General features: G+C 43.1%; 1 protein-coding gene across 1 annotated transcript in view; it reads right to left on the reverse strand.

The window, feature by feature from the left end:
* The window catches only part of CDH18 (cadherin 18), a 2,052,455-nt gene that overhangs the window by 1,829,403 nt on the left and 202,926 nt on the right, over window positions 1–20,126 (reverse strand). Inside the window, exon 2 of the mRNA XM_085606897.1 lies at window positions 1,863–1,977. The gene's annotated coding sequence lies outside the window, so the exon portion shown is untranslated. The remainder of the gene's footprint in view (window positions 1–1,862; window positions 1,978–20,126) is intronic.

Below are 20,126 nucleotides of genomic sequence, written 5' to 3' on the forward strand. Positions count from 1 at the left end.
TGTGCCCTCACCTAGGGTACCTGGTTATGTGTACCTGTGTACTTTTGCGCAATGTGCTTTCCTTTATGCTGTGTTTATTTCTAGCTGTACCTATGCGTAGGAGAGGGTTTTTCCTAGTATAGGATATGCTGATGTGTTCAGGATTCCCTGCGTAATATTTTCCTAAGGTGGTTAGGGTTGCGTAGGTGGTACTTATCTGTTACCAGTGGTTACTGGTTGTGCGCTACATTCATTATTTGTTCTCCATTTCTACATTTCATAATTGGTCCTACAGTGACTGTATGTGCTATGTTCTAAAGTGTTATTCCTACCAAGTGCTATGTTCTAAAGTGTTATTCCTACCAAGTGCTAGTTCTAAAAGTGCTGATTCCTGACAGTGGTCCAGGTGGCCCTGTCTTGTACATATCCCTGGTAAATTCTGCCCGTGCCTGTTGGCACATTGTAAAGTGTGTGTTTTTATCTAATGTGTTTTGGTATAATACAAAGGCTATTTTTATATAATACCTTGTGTGGAGTTTCTTTTGGGGTGGGCCTTGGGTGTTGTTGCTGGGTGCGCGCGCAAACGCTTTACACATTGCCTCCGGGATAAGCCTGACTGCTCGTGCCAAGCTACCAAGGGGGTGAGCAGGGGTTATCTTTGGCGTGTAACTCCCCAGCCCTGCCTTGGAGTGGTGGTTTCTGCCTGGCTTTGGCGTAAGCCCTAGCCAACCAGAAATCCCATTTCTAACAACAACCATTTGCAGGCATAAATGAACACCTTTTGTAGGTTATACATGGTTTTGGTAAATGGTTCCATAATGTCTTGATAGACTCTGCAATGATATGGACTCTAACCTGGTCCTAGAACCTCCAGAGTCACGACTGAGGGATTCTTTACTGCACAATATCTTTGCGCGGTGAGTATATGTGTGACATAATGTATATATAAACAATATTTCATTCTAAAATGTGCATTGTGAAGTGTTTATGTTTCTTTTCCACCTACGCCAGCAATTCTTCTTGCCAATACTTTGTACAACTACTTCTGTTGAAAATGAATATTGTCATAGTGATACATATCCGGATGCACATTCTAATAGTGGATGTTGTTCTAAAATCCTCTGCTTCTCTCTCATAGTAAAATGCAATGTGGCACCACGTAATGTCAAGGCAAGGACCCTGAGCAGGCATCTCAATGCAGAAATATCAAATGACTTAACAGTTTGATCACTGCAAGAACATATTATGTAAATCGACTGTACCTCAGCTGATGGCAATCAAATACATATTCCTAAGGACTCCTGCCATGCATTCTTTCAACTAGTGAAGTCTCACTGTGGATTGTATTTCTGAAACAAGTGGCACAAAAGTCTTACAATTCACAATAAAGCTCACAGAGATTCAGGGTTCTGAGCAAACTGAGATGTTCTTCAACGTAGGTTAACCAGCTGGGTTGACTAGCGCCAGCCATGCTCTGGGGATATGTTACACTTATTCCTATTACCCATGCTCTGAGCCGGTGGAGCAGAATAGCCCCACTGCTGTAGGATATTTTGTAAAATGTCAACTCTGTTCCATTGAAAGAAATCACAAAAGATGCCAAGAACAGTAGGACATTTTACTTGCGAGATATGCTTTCAAGACGCTTTCCAAGCCCCCCAATACATTTGCCCCCCCAACAGAGTATTTAGAAGCTTAGAAAAAATGCTGGTAACCAAAAGTAGTCACCAAAATGAAAGACTAGCCAAAGATCTTTTTTTATAAACACATGAAAGAAAATGCTCGCTGTTAAGTGCAGCTGCACTTTAGCACACCCCTTCGTCCTTCAAATGGACAGAACAGGGTTGTCACCTACAACAATGCAAATAAAAAGGGTCTCTCACCCTTTGCCTCGGTCGTTCACCAACAGCAGCCAGTTATCAGCATGTTTATGTGCAAGGAAGATCTGTTGTGCCGCTCTCAGTTGTTGATCCGCCAGCAGGAAGTGATTTGCAGGATCTGTTGAAGGAAATGTTGGAAAATCAATGCTTTTAATCACATGACACCATCTGTCGCAGATGCCTTTACATTATGCGCCATTAATACATAATCGTTTTCACGAGTCGGTGCCCAAACCAATTTCTGGATTAATACATCAAATACTAAATCGTCCTCAAGGTAGAATAATCAATATTGCCATGGAAAGAATATTTTTTAATACGAAAATATACGCAAAGGTCAAAGATACGGAATATATTTTGTAGTGTATACATTTGATATTAAATTCAGTTTTGTGTAGAAAATTCCTACCAGACGTAAATAACATTGAGACTCGTTTTTCAGATGAAATTCTCAAAATCTCAAATGTGTTCACTGATTCCTAAAAGTGAAACATTTTTACAAGAGACACCTCAAATTGTAGGAAGGAGATTCATTAAACCAGAGGCAACAGCGTGGTCACCTAGAAATAATTTTGTAGATAGATGGTAAAAGAGAATATCCAGAGATAGTAGGTTACCTAGAAATAATTCATTCACCTTTTTTGACCCATCTTGCTTTTAGATTACAAGTAATTCCAGTTTCCTAAGCAGAGGGAAGAAGTGATCACATAATGTTTGATCAAATGTTCATGCTGATTAAAACCGAGGTTCAGAGTGTCCACGGTCAACAACTTTGCCACTAGGCTACACCTTCTCCCCAATGTGCCTATGGTTTCAGTGTATTATTTCAGCATATGAATCAACACACAGTTAATTATGTTTCAATCCATATGCGGAAACTGGTGTTTTAAAGAAGCACATTGAAATCCTTGCTATCGCAGCAGTTTTATGATAATACTATTTCTGCCTTTTTTAAAAACTTTTTACAATGTAGTTTGCACAGAAATCAGAACCCGAGTGATGCTTCTCCAGCCCCACATGCCAAGATTTGTCAAATGTGTTATTTGCTTTTTTTGTGTAGAAATATGTAGTATCCATTGTTGAAGGTTTTTAAAGCTATTGTTTTTCATTAGATCGTGTTACTTGAGTTCCTTCAATCAATCAATCAATCAATAAGTCAGCGGTTTGTAAAGCGCAACTACTCACCTGTGAAAGTCTCAAGGCGCTGAGTGGGGGGGGGGGGGGGGGGGGGGGACTGCTGATCCGTCTGGCGGGTTGAGGTCCCTTCCTTGGTAATTGCATTGGGAAGCAACTCGAAACTGCATTTTATATAGAGCAGAATTCAGAATCGCATAATACTAGAAGAAACTTTGACAGTAGCAGAAACCCCTTTGTTAGCGCAAATAAAATGAATAACAATATGGACCACGGGGATTGTGTGTAAAATCCCTTTATTTCAAGTTTTTCTCTGCTTTTGTATAATTGTGTATCCTTGGGGGCCAGATTAACAAATGTTTTTCACTATTTTCTGCAATTGTATTTTTCGCATCTGCTTACTCAACTACACAACGTGTACATTTGCAAAATGCACTCTGGGTATTTATTTAGCAATAAACACATTTAGTGGCTGTAAGCTCCATAGATGTTCACAGGTGCAGACCCCTACTAAGCATGTTAATATCTCTGTGCATTTGTTATGCACAGAGGGATATTCTGGGACTGCTGCAGATGGATTTGCAATGCCAGAAAGCTACATGAATGTCTCCTGACGCAGTAGCGGCTCGTGGAGGGAGTTCGGTGGGCAGAATGCGATGCAGCGCACGCAAAGGAATTCGTTTTATCAATTTAAATGTGTACTTACCTCCGTTCATCCATATTCCGGTATTACATTTCCCCACCCTGCCCCTCCCCCGCCCCGCCTCACCGCCCCACCGAACTCCCTCCACGAGCCGCTACTGTCCTGACAGTATTGCGGTCATCTACACTCTCCACTGCTCATGCACTGAGATATGGGGCTGTTTTTCTCTCTTCCATCACTGGTTCCCTTTAGTCTGCTTTCTGTCAACGTACTATAGCGCAAGGATCTGTATGCGATGTCAAGCATAGGGTTTGTATTGGAAAGTGACCGTTTTGAGACATGAACTCAGCACCAAGTGTTAATAACGTTGGCCTGAGATGTAAGAAGTTCACACATATAACTAAGAAATTCTCCAAGTTGGGGGCATATTATCAAGGAAGGCGTTAAAATTATCGCCGGTTTAGCGGTAGAAAATTGCCGCTAAGGCAGCGATAATGGGCTTGGTAATATGCCCTGGAGAATTCCAATAGAAGCCCAGGTTCACACCAGAACCTGGGCTTCTATTGGAATTCTCAAGGACATATTATCAAGCCCATTATCGCCGCTTTAGGGGCAGTTTTCTACCGCTAAACCGGCGATAATTTTTAATGCCGTCCTTGATAATATGCCCCTTAGTGCTTGAAATGCAGACAGCACAAATCCGAAACAGTGAGCAGGGATTGCTTCCTACTGTTTCCAGCTTCTGCTGACATGCGATTGGGTCTGCACTGAGTCAATGCACCTCTTCATGATATGGTCTCATGGGTGACAGACAAAAGTCATATATATCTACACATGTTATGGAACTTAAGGAATGAATTAATGATTATCTTGCAAGCTCCATTTTGGGTCCAATTTCTATGACTATGTAACATTGCTATTACCAGCAAGAATTTGCCACTACCCAGCTCACAGTTGGGTGCTGCCAACTTAAGTCTGTCTGTGGTGTTCCTATCAGGTCACAGAAAGTGTATTGCATTGCTATAAAACTGAATGTGCAGGCAGTGCCCATTCACTGGAGATTCACAGAGGTTATTTATTTTTTTGTCAAATGGTAGTTTTCAGTGCAAATTAATTCCTCTTCTAAATCTTTCATTATGGGTCTTGTCACAAGCTGGCGGACATCCAAGAATGTGAGTATTGCACAACTGAGATAAAAATGCATAATTACTTCTCGTCTCCTCCAACAAGATCTTTTTGCAGTTGGACTTGGGCATTCATTGGCCGCTTTGGATTCTGCTTTAGCCTTGGCTGATAGCTTGGACAAGATCTTTGTAGTTCGGCACCAAATATAGTCACCTGGTCGCATAGATGCGAAGCAATACAGGCAGCTCAGGAAGGTGTAAAGATAAGGTGAGCAAAAAATTGTGATAGTGGACTAGAGTAAAGTCTGGATTAAGTACACCTACAGTAGCGGCTATTTAATCCGGTTCTTGCACAGTTACTAACGGGACCTCCCCTTACTGAAATATTGAGATGCAGTGCATAAGATCCTTGAGAGGGCTGGGTGGACTAAAAGAAAAGTTCTAAAGGAAACTCAGAGACTCCTGTTGGGCACCTGGAGGAGATACTTCCTATAACTGGCATCAGTACTGACTAGAAAGAGATCCTGTAAAGTCACCAAGCTGCCAGCACTGCCAAGACATAGCTCAATAGGGAATGCCACACATAGCAGAAACAAGGTGGCACAGAAATCAGATGCTCTGAGGGGGCCAGGAATGAGATTGTGGCTACTAGATATGCTTGCTTTAAATTGCCTTTCATTCCTTTTTCCTTAAGGAAAACAGTAGTAGGAGCCTTAGTTTTATCTCGTATTGATTATTGCAACGCATTGTACGCTGGAATCGGAGAAAGACAGCTCTCCAAACTCCAGTCGTTGCAGAATGCTGCTGTAAGAGTACTGCTAGATCTTCCGAAACACCATCCGACATCCCCTGGCATAAGGCTTCTTCACTGGCTCCCTGTACGTTGAAGGGTGCAGTTCAAGGATCCATGCATAGTACATAAACCTGTAAATGGAGGAGGTGCAGATGATATGAAATCTCTTTTTCCTCGTTATGTACCGACACGTACATTAAGATCTGGCAGTCTAGGTTTGGTCTGCCTACCTAAGATCAAGAGGGCCCGATGGGGTGGCAAGGCTTTCTCATTTCAAGTGGCAAAATTATGGAATTCCATACCTACCGAGCTACGACTAGGAACAAATAAGACTCTGTTCAGAAAGGCCTTAAAAACCTGGCTATTCACTAAATCCTAGACTGGCTGTGATAATCTCCACAATCATACAGCGCCAAGACGCCTTGACAAAAGTGCGCTTAATAAATAATTCAGTCAGTCAGTCAGTCTTGCTTAATCACCTTCTTGTGTGGTGAATTGTGGTGCAAGTGGGTAATTCTGTTAATTATAGGAGAAACATCAGTGTGTAAGGCAGGGACGGCCATCTTCCTAGACTGCCGGCCACTCACACAGTGAATGAAAATTAATAGGGACTTGTGTAAGCCTGTGCAGGTCTCAAGGATTAGGTTACTGTAAGATTTTCTTACTAATATTATAAATAACTTGCTTCTTGCTGGCGGTAGTCATACCGACAGTGCGGAAGCTACTGATATTGCAGGATTAGACGTGAAAGCATCTGTAAATTCTAGAAGCAATGTTCGCACGATGTATTCCTCACCCTAACAAAATGTAACTCAAACATCACAAGCTGTTATTATTTCACTTATCAAACGTTCATGCCTGAATACATCTTTTGCAGTCTTGAGAGGATTTAACTTTGAGAAAATACATGAAGTGGTGCAGAAGCTCAGTGTGGTATCACTTTATTTAAAGATTTTTTAAACTCACAGGGGGGCAGATTTACAAGGGCATTGCGCCACATGAGTATCGCTTTTAATGACGCTCCTGTGGTGCAATGCCCTGCACCATATTTACAAAGTGGCGTCAAGGCACTTTTTGTGGCTTAACGCCACATTGTAAATATGGTACCCTTTCATGCAGAAATCTGTGTGAAAGGGATGTGCAATGGGTGTTCCTGTGGGTGTTCCACCGCAACACCCTTTGCTTTTTGACGCTGCCCATTATTCATAAGGATGTGAAAATCTGAGGCAGCGCCAAAAACTAACACCATGAAAGAGCAGGCATTAGAATGGTGATATACATGCTGCCTGACAAATAGAAAGAGCAAAACGCCACTCATGATTGTTTATGTGCATGAGGTGTCTCTTTCTGCACATAAACATTCATTTAATAATGACGATTTGCTACTTCTATGTGCGCTGCATTCTGCAGCGCACATAGAAGTAACAAATCCCCATTATTGATTCACGAATGAACACCTTCCAGCACATAAACAAAAATTCTCTGCAACGCAGGCTCCATTTCACTAAGGTGCAAGGGTGCCTGGTTTGCACTAGGCAGCTAATTTTAGCACTAGCGCTAGGGAAAACACAGGGGTGTGCCGTATTGTAGTAAATATGGTGCATCCCAGCATTTTTATAATGTCGGAGAGCAACGCTGCTACATTTATCTCTGCCCTCCGACATTTCTTGGTATATGTGCCCCAGGGTGTTTTGTTATGTCTGCTGCTGTGCAATTTCACGCCAAATGTACTTGTTCCACCTTTAAATCCAAATGGGTACGTCTCTGAATGCACTTTAAAATTGATTCACACTTTTATAGTAACCTCGTTTACACTTTTATATCTCCAAATAGTTCAGGATTACTCTGAGTGGTTTTGTTTTAGTAACACTACATGATATATGGCTGCAGAACGGGTTTCGATGAAAAAGGTTCTTTATAACTTTGGAGTGAAATCCAGCGTGGTTCACCCTGATAACTGAAGCTCTCTCTCTCTCCCTCTCCCCCTTTCACGCTTTCTGTTCTGACAGCGAGAGAGGCAGAATTAGTTTATAGCTATCGTCCCTCACTCATGGCAATAATAGCATACTTCATTCTGTATCTCTCCATGTATGGTTCATGATATGCAGTTTTGCCTTAAGTAGTATTTTTTAACAAATATATTTAACCAGAGCCAGAATACAATGGCACATTTAAGGGTTCATTTGAACACACCGTAAAAAGGTAGTCTGCGTACTATTGGCAATAAAGAAAAAAAAAAAATAAGATAAACAATCAGACCCGGATTAAGGATCAGGGAGAGCCATTAGGAAGGCTGGGTAGGCCATGAAGATGAGCCGAGCATTTCCCAGGTGTCTAAAAGCTGGCTCTGGATAGGCAATATAGTCTTGAACGTGGGGATGAGCAGCATACTCAAAGTTCTTTCAAATTGTGCATACTTGGTTTACTCTGTATTTCTGGGGGTTTGTACCTTTGTGCTTTATCTCTTCCACTCTCTTCACCTGCCCTATTTTCTCACTCTGGCTCATATTTATGCTCCCCTCTTCAGTCTGCTCTCCTGCCCCTTCACTCTTGGCTTCTTCCTTATTCCCCCTCTTCTTACTCCAGCTCACCCTCCACTTTCTCTGCTCTCACCTTTCTCTCCACCTCATCCTCTTTTCTCCTTGCCATGGCTTTCTCTCTCTCTCTGCTTCACCTTCGCTCTCTTCATCTCACCCTTCTCTTTCCACCTCCCATTCCTCTCTCACTTCATCTTGACATAATTTCACTATGCATCCCTCTAGAGAATATGATAGAAATCCCTGTAGGTGTCAGAATAATTGTCTTGTGACAAAGCATGGTGAGAGCAGTGCAAAAAAGACACAAAAAGGCATTGTACATAGTCGTGTGTCCTTAAAGTGACATCTTTTTGAAAGTTGAGTCTAAAGACTATCAAAGCAAACAGGAAAAGTCTTGGTTGTAGGGGTTCAAAATTCATAAGATAGACATGAGATTTTTTCTACAGCACCATGTATGTGAAATCACCTTCTGTCCTTCAGTACTACTCTTCCTGGCACACTTCCGCAATTCTAATGTTGGCCTTACTCATTGTCAAATGAAAGATGTACAACATGGACCTCAATTTTGCAAAATGTCAGGGGTTGCAATAGTGACATCACACTCTTTGACTCCTCTTATCATGGCTTGACAAGAAGTGACCTCACATGAGCTTTGCCCTGATGACATCACGTGAAGATATGTCATATGACCGTTGACAATGTTGATATTACTGGAATTGACATCACCTAACTTCAAAAACATACATCCTAAAAGCAATACAAATGAAACAAAGGGAAACGATGATAAAGCAGATAAAACTCTGTTTAAATTACCACCCATAGAGTGCTGCCATGGTATGCCAAGGAGGTAAATATGATAAAAGAGGTGCAAAGCAATTGTTGGCCAGCAGTACAGCAATCGCATTCCCACGTACAACCTCAAATGGCCTAGCACAACCACAATTTGCTCAGGCTTGGTTATCATAGCTTTGCATACCTAATTGCAGCCATAAAGAATTATGGGTGCATGCCCTCCTACCTCTGACAACAAGTCTGCTCACAGTTTAATTGGGTCTTAAGGTCTCATAGCATGTCATATCCTGTGAATTCTGCCCCTAACAACTGAGGGTCTTATTTATGATCGCCGTGCATCCATTTTGCACCAAATAAAGTGGTACATGTGTGACTCAGGGCTCTCATGTTGATTTGTGAAGTCACGCAAAGCCACCCTGTGTGGCTTTGATTGGCCTCATAAATCATGAGCAAGGCGCTGCAGCACAAATCACTGTGTCACCTTAATCGGTGCTCAGGAAATTTTCCATGGCCACTGTGGTGGGTTTTCCAACGCAACACCCATGGAATTTGACGCTACCCCAGATTTACAATATGATGTAAACCTGGGGAAGCACCAAATCCTTACGCCTCCCGAGGTGAGGCGTAACAAGAAGAACGATTTTTATTTCTCCGCGTTTTTCCTTTTTCCATGTGTGCTGCATTCGGCACCACACATAGAAAGAGGAAAACGCCTCTTAGGATTGTTTTTGTGCAGGAAGGCACCCCCTCCTGCACAAAAGTGTAGTATCCTGGTTTGTTATGGTTCATGATGTGCCAGTGGAATGCTGCCTGAATTATGCAAGATGGAATGTTGGGAGTGGGAACTCACAGTTGGAGAAGGGCTGAGCGCCTGGCTGGCTGCTCCTGGTGGGGCTGAATACTACTGAACCTACATCTTGTAACCAACTTGAATAAATCTACTTTAAACTACATTCTGGATGTGGACCTAATTACTACAAAAAGCAATCATGTATGCAACGGAGGCACCCTTGCACCATTGTGCAAGGGTGCAGACATTGGTGCTAGGCTACCAAAACGGTGCCAGCAGAGGTAGAGAGGGCAGGAATGCACCATATTGCTTAAATATGGTTCATTCCTGCTCTTTCACTTTAGGAAAGAGCAGGGCAAAATGCCCAAATCCCATAAATAAACCCCTAAGTGTGTGCTCAGGAAACCGGTGTGCTTACTCTAGTGACATCATGCTTGGTTTGATCCCTGATTTTAATAACATACACATACAAAATGTTCAAAGAATTCTGATAGTGTGTTTTGACATACACTAGATATGTTTGACAAGGAGATAGCACACAAACATCGAATTATAATAGAGTGATTGTAAATAAGTGTATATGCACTAAATATCTATGCCAGTTACATAGCAAGCACCACAATCCAGATTGCTTTCTGAGTGAGATGTAGAGGATTTGCAGTTGTGACTGCATACCTTTTACACAGGTTTCTCCCACCGGTATTCAGCCTGCCTAGATAATGTTCCACCAACAAAGCTCTTGGAATTTTGCCAGAATAAGCTACTGACAGGGTCAGGCTTAAAACAGAGAATTTATAGGCAATTTCTGAAGGTCTGCACTGCACGGCTCCTCATGCCACCAGGAGCTTTAGAGCTATGAAGCACAGGGCTAAGTGTAGTTGCCCTGCCCTCCATTTGTAAATAGTCTATTTTAGATTCACTATTATGAGGCATCAGTCACTGTAGGAAAAGTGACTCCCCAACGACGTTTGTTCATCTCCTATTGTTGATTGATAATTAGCATGTATGTACAGTAAAACAGGTAGGAGAGAGGAGAATTCCTGCAAAGAGGGTTAGTTAAAACATCAAGAGAATGGTTATTTAATGTTCTCTAAACTTTGTGACTAAAGAAGTCCAAATGTCTGACAAGAGTGCCAGTATGTATTTAAAAATCAATATATGCCGAAGCTGGCCCAAAATAACGTTTATTACTGCCCAACGGGAATTCCCACTATGACTTTAAGATAATTACTACTGTTCGCATCCACCTGTTTAAATTCTCTATTAGATTATATTTATAGGGGCACAAATTGCTATTTAGTGCTTTTAAAATAAAGGAAGCCATCAGTGTGTCAACCTGAATTTGTTTTATTACTGCTTATTAGGCGAGGATGGGTGAAGCAGCACTTGGCCTAATACAGATCCAGTGCTTTATATGTTGTGGTCATAGATTTGAGTGGCAGCTGGGTTCCACTGGCACTGGCACCAACACAGCTTGTGGAATTGCAGCCACTGACACATTCACAGGCCATGTCATTGCAGTTATCTGCACGCTATTCAAATGTTCTCATAGCACTCACCTACATCATCCTGAAAAGCAAATATAGCACCTTCTGGACAGTGGGCAACTGTATTATTATCACCCTTGGGTAGCTTGACACAGAGCAGTCAGGCTTATCCTCTGGTTCAAAGTGTAAAGGACTGGCACAACACCACCCTTGCAACGTACTGATACACTGCAAAGAAACTACACACCATTTATATAAACACTGATCTTTGTAATACACACACATTGAAATCAAAACGACATACAGATTGGATATATGCTTTACAGTTATATGCAATTGTCAAACTCTCCCATTAGTATCAGAATGGATTGAACATATATGTACTAGTCATAAGTTTTCACTTGCCCCGTTATCCCCTCAGTCTCGCAAGCAAAATAAACCCATGTGGTACTTCTCAGAGTTGTTGATCCAAGCAATCCCTGCCGCATCAAAAGGCAAACATATATGCAGGCTGTTCAGAGTTATTCCACTTCCCTCTAGCACATAAGCATAAAACATGACATTCCCAATATCGCATACCCCATACAGTTGTAATGGTCAAGAAATCGCAGGTTTTGACTACGTCTGGTGATCCAGCCCCTAAGCCACTAAAACTACACCAGCCAACCATACCCATTGCACCTGCTGGTGACACTTTGATTAGTTTGTCGGGACACCTCAAGCGAAAGGAAACAGTTATTTGGTTTTGTCCCTCCAGATTAGGCCTCCAGCACCTTCATAAGTGAGGGATCGCTATACTTCCTGTAGACAAAAGTCTGTGACACCGGAAGCTGGCACACTTCCCAATTGGAGGAATGATCCCCCCTAGGCGGAAGTGGGAGCTGCAGTTGCTTCAGGCAGCCAGCTGTGTGTGTGCAGAAGGCACAACGAGATCCCTCAGGTCCAGTCACGATATGTTCAACAAACGAGTACCTTGTGGCGTGGGTCCAGGAAGAGGGAGCTGGTGAACTTGGATGGAGGCAGCAATGTCTGGCACTGTTTTCTTCCCAATCGGGAGGTCAGAGACAGTCTAGGCTTCCAGCTCAGGTCCTCTGAACTCAGCAAACACCCCCCAACACCCCTCGGACACCACACGCTATGGAGTGCGAGCTAGCACAGGTTTGCTGTTGCAAGCACGGATCCCTCAGACTCGGCAAACTTCCCCAGCACTTCTCGTACTCCTCACATTCCAGCACCCCAGGTGGGTTGCTGACATCTTTATGAAAACACACCTCTGCACAGTGTGATTACGCCGTACGCCTCGACTGTCCTTTTACCCGATGGCCCTTGGAGAGTGCTTAGGGCCCGGGACCCGACAGTTAGCAATTAGCTGTAGGTCAGCAACATCCACACAAAATCCACCAAGCGATAGTCTCCTTCCTGAAGCAGAACACACCCCAGTCTACCAAAGACTGTGGATAATCCAGTTGCAGTCCCCCCTTCCCCAGTGGTTGCTTGTATTTATGTCCTAGCATTGAACGAGCATAGTATGGTTCCAATCCCAAAGGTGTCTCTAACTCCTGAGAGCAGAGCCCCAGTAGTTATACCCACAATGACATTTGAAGATGAGATCAGTTCAAAATGCCACCTGTTAAATGCACAGTCCCTCTCTAATTGTTGTCCTGTCTGCCATCCTACCCTGGGAGGTTTGGTCAATATTTTTAGTGGGGCCAAGACCCTGCCACATGGAATACAGTCGCCAATTCCATCCCCTTGTATCCATCGCAGGAAGGCCCCTCAGAGTCAGAGGTCTGCAGTTTTCCTTGAGCCATTAGTTCATGGCCCTCTATTAGGAATACACAGATGTTCCTGTCCCCCCAGCACCCAGATGTAGATTGGAGAAAAGCTGACAGGAGACACACAAAGCCACAAGCACAGAAATGCTGACTTTCACAAAGTGCCAATTCACCAAAAGTAATGCTGAATCCACTTGCACGACCGGACAGGATTTACCACTACCAAATCATCAATATCAAACACTATACTGCTACTCTTCTGCACATAGGAAATACTGCTCAATAGCCTTTTCATTGGTCCCCCATGTTAATCAATGTGAGCAGCAGGCCACACCGTACCGAAAACACCATCTGGTGCCATTCACTACCAGTGCATGTGGCGCACCCGCGTGGGTGGCACAACCAGTGCTGCAGGCCCACGGTGGAGCATTTGAGTTACATGCCCTAGGTATATGTTTTACCCCTAGACAACAGATTTTCAGCAAATTCAAATCAGCCAGTCATGTATACACTAATCAGATGTATGTATATGACAAGCACAGCGCTTTTGCACTGAATGGCAGTGTCAAAAATGCTCAAAGTTCCAATGCTAGCACATAGATCAGCGAACAACCTGGATGGACAAAAGCAAAAAGTTAACGGAAAGCACCCTGAAAAGGGCCATTTCCAACACTGAGTCATACAAGTATGTAAATCAATGCACCAGAAATGTTAATTAAGGCAAAAAGGGCTACAAGGTGTAGGAGTCACATGTAATCCATACTGATAGGCATTATGTGTTAAGAGTGCTTGTTCATGAGAAATGAAGAGACATATTTACCAAGTTTTTTTGCAGCATAGTAACTATAGTTACAGCACTATGTTGCAAGAAAAGTAGAAGAGCACAATTTCATCATAAGTACATCATAGGTTGTATTAAGTTAGTGCCTGGGGGTGCTGCAGTCATTTGCGCCTGGTTTGTGCACCCTTGAAGCACTTTGGAATTACAGAAGGGACCGCAATTGCTTGCGCAGTCCTTTCTGTAATGCAGATAGTGCTGGTGCACATGTAGTGCCAGCACTATCTCAAGAGGGTGTTCCCTCATTTACATGGGGTGTGGCCTCACACAAACGAGGGAGTCTCTTTGTCTCTGTGCCCGTGCTGTATTATGGACGTAGGCGCAGAGGGAAAAATGCCTTTAGGAGGCGCCCCTCCTAAATGCTGCCCTCTGGAGGGATGAAGGGGGCATCACCTTGTAGGCGGGTGCAGCCACTCACTGAAAAAGCCTGCAAGGGGATCTTAAGTTCCTCTTTAAAGTGCATGCAGGTTGCTGCATGCACAGAGAAACATGGAGCTGCTTTTAAACAGCTGCTCTGTATTTCTCTAGAGCAGCGCAAGTTCGCTGCTGGCTGAAGGCAGCATATTCTACATGGGAAGGTGCACTTTTCCTGTTTGTACCCAGCGCACTTGTGTAACGGTGCGCCACGGCACAAGCAGGAAATGTGCAATCTATCTGTAATGGGGCCCCTGATGTTCTCAGAAATTGTGCAGTTGATCTTTCTTATAGTGCTGCTGTACCTTTTGCTGCCTTGTGCAAATGCACATTCCCTTGCACTATAGTGCAATGGTGTTTTTTGTGAAGTCAAGCATAGGTTTTACACTGAAAGGGGACCTTTCCAGCGCAAAAGTCTATGCTTTGACTTCACTTTGTGTGTGCTTTACGGTGCAGCGCACATGCAAAAGTCGAACGGTTTGGAGAAAATAAATCTTTTTGCAACTTTATGCCTGTCTTGTGTAGGTGTCCTTTTTGGTGCAAATCCAAACAAAAGTTAGTAAATTGGGATAAGTGTCCAAATACATGGGTGGGAGCATGGGAACTACCATGTACCACCCATGGTACACCACCTTGACACAAAGTAGCCATACTGCTACTTTATGTTACTTCATCATTACCTTCCAACACAATGCATATTTTGCGCTGGAAAGTAAACCCCAAAACTACACAACTTTGTGTCATTTTTGTGCTGCAAACCAGGACCAAAATGTTAATAGATCTGCCCTATAAACTCAGGATGTGAAACATAACACAATGCAATAATTAGGGGTGTCAAGATTATAAAATTTTACAACTTCTCAAGAAAGTCCTTTTGTAGCTGCCGTTTAATAACTAAAGATTAAGGTAAACCTATGCCTTGCAGGCAGTTTGCATGTAGTGCTTTGATGCAGTTTATGGGTCACTGTGATATATCAGACATATTGGAACATTTGAACCTTACCCTCTGTTACTTCATCACAAGTCGCAACTGTGAATATACAAATTCCAGATCTCTCCTTCAAGTACATTAACCACTACAGATATCAGACCATTATTATTATCCCCTAGAAAGAGTTGGCCACACAAAGATGTCTGCAGGTTGATCTTCTCTCGCCCAAGCCTGTCTTGCGAATGACATCCCCTTAAGCTTGGCACCTGGTTTGGCAGCACTAGGTCACACAGCCCAAAAGCCATGATCATCTGGCGTTTTATTTTCATAAACCAAATAGTGCTTAGGCAGCTCATAGTTACTGCTTATCTGAAGCCAGAGGTTTCAGGGGCACTCCCAGGAGTCGCAAGGAGCAAGCCAGGGGTCACTGTTGCGACCCCTCGCGACCCCTAGTTGATGTCCCTGAATTGTACAATCTTGCATTCAGAGGCCTTATATAAAAATCACCACAAACATAACGTCTACATCAGTGTTCACATCAGAAATGTTCAGGTAATATTATAGTAGGTTAATGTTGTGACAGTCACACTCCTGGTAATTGTAACTGTAGTTAATGTAGGTAGTTATTGGATGCCGATGGGTATCGCCTTCAGATCGGTGGGCGTGGATTGATAAACTGAAATGAAGCGGGAATCGCCCTTCAACCACCCCCTGATGAAGGGCGAGTCCCGAAATGCATTGGGGGGGTTTTCATGAACTAATGGGAAAACAATATTGACTTTGTAGTAAATGTAAATGTAAATGTAGTGCATGTATATAGCGGTCCGCACACCCCCAAAAGGGTCTCTCAGGCGCTGTGCACATACCACTGTGGAACCCTTCCTGGCCTTTCCCTGTGAAGTGCCCACTCCTGGGCACCCCCAAGGTGAAGCCAGGCATCCTAGCGCTTTTGGGGCCGTTGTGGAGATTAAGCAAGCTATTGCCCAGAGTTGCAGAGTGAGACCCATGATTAGAATAGGCACCGAGGCGAGAATTATCGGGTCCGGGGAATTGAACCCTGGCCCGGGCCAGACATCTGCATCAGGGTCTGCCGCTCTAACCATTGAGCCACACTTCTCTAGTGTGACTGTTTAACACTACTATTCACAAGAACGAATCAAATAAAATTATACCTGATAATCTACTTTTGAATTCTCCTATCATTGGATGAATCCTTGCTCACAACGCTGAAAGTTTAAAGAATTACACACAGAGAATGTACCGAAGGGGACGTTTCATCCATTTATGCAAAACGCTTCATTTAATTTAATAATATGAAACATAACACATTAGAAAATACAAATCAACCAAAGTTATGATTAGAGATGTCAGGAGGATCATTAAAAGTGCTCGCCATTTGCAGCATGCTCAAGATGGTGTCAATTGGAACACGGGACAGCAGGTTACTGGATCATTTAATAAAGTGCCATGTAGTGGTTGTCATCGCTTTCCTTCTCTTTAGCTTTCCTCATGTCTGATGCCACACCTGTATACTCTGTCAGCTCTACTCAACACAGCATGCTCCTGACGGGTTTCTAGCAGTTCTCTCCAAGGAATGCCATCTTGTATTTGTTACTGCCTGTGATGAAAGGCTGAACTGTGCACTGCATCTTTGGTCTGCGGTTGAAAGTATTTTCCCCACTGTAATCGACTAAAATACCTGTAATTGTATTGGCTAATCTCGTTGTTTCTGCAGTAGACTGCATGTAGCCTTTGCGGGTTGGCTACACTGCCTTCTAAATTCAATTTATCTGCATTGACACAATTCTGCACCGAGACTGTGTTTCAAGGCTTGGCATAATGGTGTGAAAACCTTGAATCTGACATTGAAATATGCTAGCAGCCTGCACTTTTTGTTGAGCTTGGGCATTCGAGTTTCGCAGACACGTGGTGCCAATACCAGTAGATATCTGTGCTCATCTTTGGTGGGGGAGCTAAAATGAATAGATAAATGCAAAAGCGGAATCCATCCTTGTTCCATATATGGTACGTGTGTTATGCTTCCACTATACCCCAGAAACGAGACAAGTACATAATATACCAACGCAACCAGTGCATGCCTCATAATGGGACATCTCTAACTCTTGATCCTCATACATGTCATATAAGTGTGAGAATTACTAGGTCTGTCGTTAACCAAGAACTCAGGATTATAATAACAATTATATGTATAATATGCTTACTTATAGGAACTTTCAATCAGCCCTTTTTATCTATTTGTCTGGTATTGTGATACTAACACGTTTCTTCCACCCACTATAGCATCCATCTTTGTCGATGAAGACCTCAACATCCCATTGATAGATTGATCGGTCTCTGTGAGTCCGAAGATGACTGAGTAGTCTGATTCAGGTGTGGAAAGTCCTGTGACACATCGGGAAGCTGTGATGACACTGTCGATGATTTGCAGGCAGCTCACATTCAAGCAGCTCACACTTCCTTTAAACCTCATCAATACGCCTTGCATCGGAGGTTGGCAGCCTTTGTGAATGAGGCTGTGCCATGCTGAATGGCTCAGTGCGAGGATTTCCCAGGTGGCAGTGTTGATCTCCAGAGACTTCAGACATGCCTTAGGCGTGTCCTTGAACCACTTCTTTGGTCCTCAATTTGAAACGTTTTCCCTGAGTGAGTTCCCCATTGAAGAGCTGTTTGGGTGTACGCTCATCTGACATTCTGATAACATGCCTAGACCTTCTGGTCTGGTCTTTCATCAGCAGAGTATGAACTGACAACAGGCAGGTTCTGGAGAGGACTTCAGGATCCAGCACTTTGTCCTGCCATCTCATTTTTTGAATCTTCTGCAAACAGGACATGTTGAAGTGATTGAGCAGTCATGCAGAGTTGGAAGCACCACTGCTCGGTTGACCTTCAGCTTCATTGGTAGGCTGATCCCTCGATGTTCCCAAACGTTTAAGCTCAATCTGCAGAAGGCAGAGCTGGCGTTCACACACTTTAATTCAGCATCGATTGACGCTGCTTGGGAAAGGGTACAACCCAGGTATGTGAAGTGGCACACTGCCTGCGGCAATGGGTAAGCTCAGTTCAAACATTGGCTAACCACTGTGAGTGACATCATTCTGCTTGTTCACAGGGAGCACATCCGCACAAAAAGTAGTTCTCTTCAGTGGCAGGGCCTATTATGGCAATATGCACATTTTGATACCTACAAAATACTTTTCCTTTGAGTCAAATTTTGTTTTTACATTGACTAAGGCCCAGCAGCTCCCAGAACAATGACATTTTGTAAACACCCTGACAAAACAAAACAAGCATTAACAAGGCCAAAGCTGTGGCACCCAAATCCATATATATCGGCTTTGTCAATGCCTGTTTATATACTGCACGTTTAGTATTTCATAGATCACAAATATTGTGCCCCAGGTAGAATGTGTGCATTCCCATTTTCCTTATGCCTACGGTTATCTAGCGCAAGACATATTTTGTAGCAGAAATGTCTCATCAGAACTCTGCAACTGAATGTGTGCCACATCCTTTCCCTTGTTGTTAGTCTATTTAGGTTAATTACAAGACTTCCTTACTCAAGCACATTCTTCTTATACATTTTTCTCATCACTGAGCAGTGGAGACCCTATATATCATACACACTTTCTATAGTGTCTGTGGGAATTTCAAGTAAAATGAGAGAAAAAATCCACACAAATTCACATACCAAAAATACCAGTTTTCTATTGGCCTGGACTTGTATGAGCCAGACATATTGCACTGCACAGATAGAATAGAATACAAGGTTCTAAAAGAAAAGACCAAGAAGTATGAAGCAGATTCTAATTCTATGTCCTACTTAGGTACATATATCACACTTCAAAAGGTTCCCCTTAGAGCAATGTACATGGTCTTTGTCCTCTATATTTGTCTGATTGGAAAACAGCAGAGAGCTGACGTCTTAGAGAATGATATGCACACATTACCCCAAGGTTCCTTATGTCCTCGTCCCATTCATACACCACTTTGTTAATGAATGGGACGAGGACAACGGGAACCGGGGTAATGAAGATTACCGGTAAGTAATGGAGCATTATCCCCAGGTCCCTTATGTCCTTGTCCCATTCATTAACAGAGTGGCGTATGAATGGGACGAGGACAACGGGACCTGGAGTAATGAAGATTACCGGTAAGTAATAGAGCATTAGCCAATTGCTCCCACCAAAAAATTGCTTTTAAATAAATTCTCTAATGAACAAGCAGAAAACATGCATGCCAACATCACCTGCAAATTTATTGGCTCTGCTGCACTGCAAATGGTTCAGTGTAGAAAGCAAATGTCCTAGGATGGTCCTTTAGCAGTAGTTCATTTGTACAAAAATCAGAGTGTTGAGGCTGTCGTCAGGTAGCAGCTTGCACCAGCCTATTTTTCCTGCTAGCGCCACCTAAAGCAGAGCCAACTGTTAGTGACCACTGGCTTAAATTAAGCACTGGCCTTTCGGGGACCATTTCAAGGAACTTTCCCAAAGAAAAACTATTACATGTGATCACATTTCAATAGGCAGAACAAACTATTACGGACCACTAACCATGGGGCATATTATCAAGACCGGCGATAAAATTATCGCCGCTTTAGTTGGAGAAAACTGCCGCTAAAATGGCGATAATGGGCTTGATAATATACTCTATGGAATTCCAATTGAAGCCCATGTTAGATGTGAAGGACATCTAACATGGGCTTCAATTGGAATTCCATAGAGCATATTATCAAGCCCATTATCACCGTTTTAGCGGCAGTTTTCTGCCGCTAAAGCGGCGATAATTTTATCGCCGGTCTTGATAATATGCCCCATGTTGTGAATGAGCGTGCCTATGCACTGCAGAAAGCACAGAGGTCAAGACTGATCACTATACTCTTGACTCTCTTAACCCAAAAGGCACAAGTGAAAGGGAGATGTTGGTGCATGCAGAGTTCATTTATCCCAACTGATTGTGCCATGCACTGCCTTAGGCCAGACCACAGCCCT

The sequence above is a fragment of the Triturus cristatus genome, chromosome 5_2, assembly GCF_964204655.1.
Source record: "Triturus cristatus chromosome 5_2, aTriCri1.1, whole genome shotgun sequence".
In the NCBI taxonomy this organism is placed as follows: domain Eukaryota; kingdom Metazoa; phylum Chordata; class Amphibia; order Caudata; family Salamandridae; genus Triturus; species Triturus cristatus.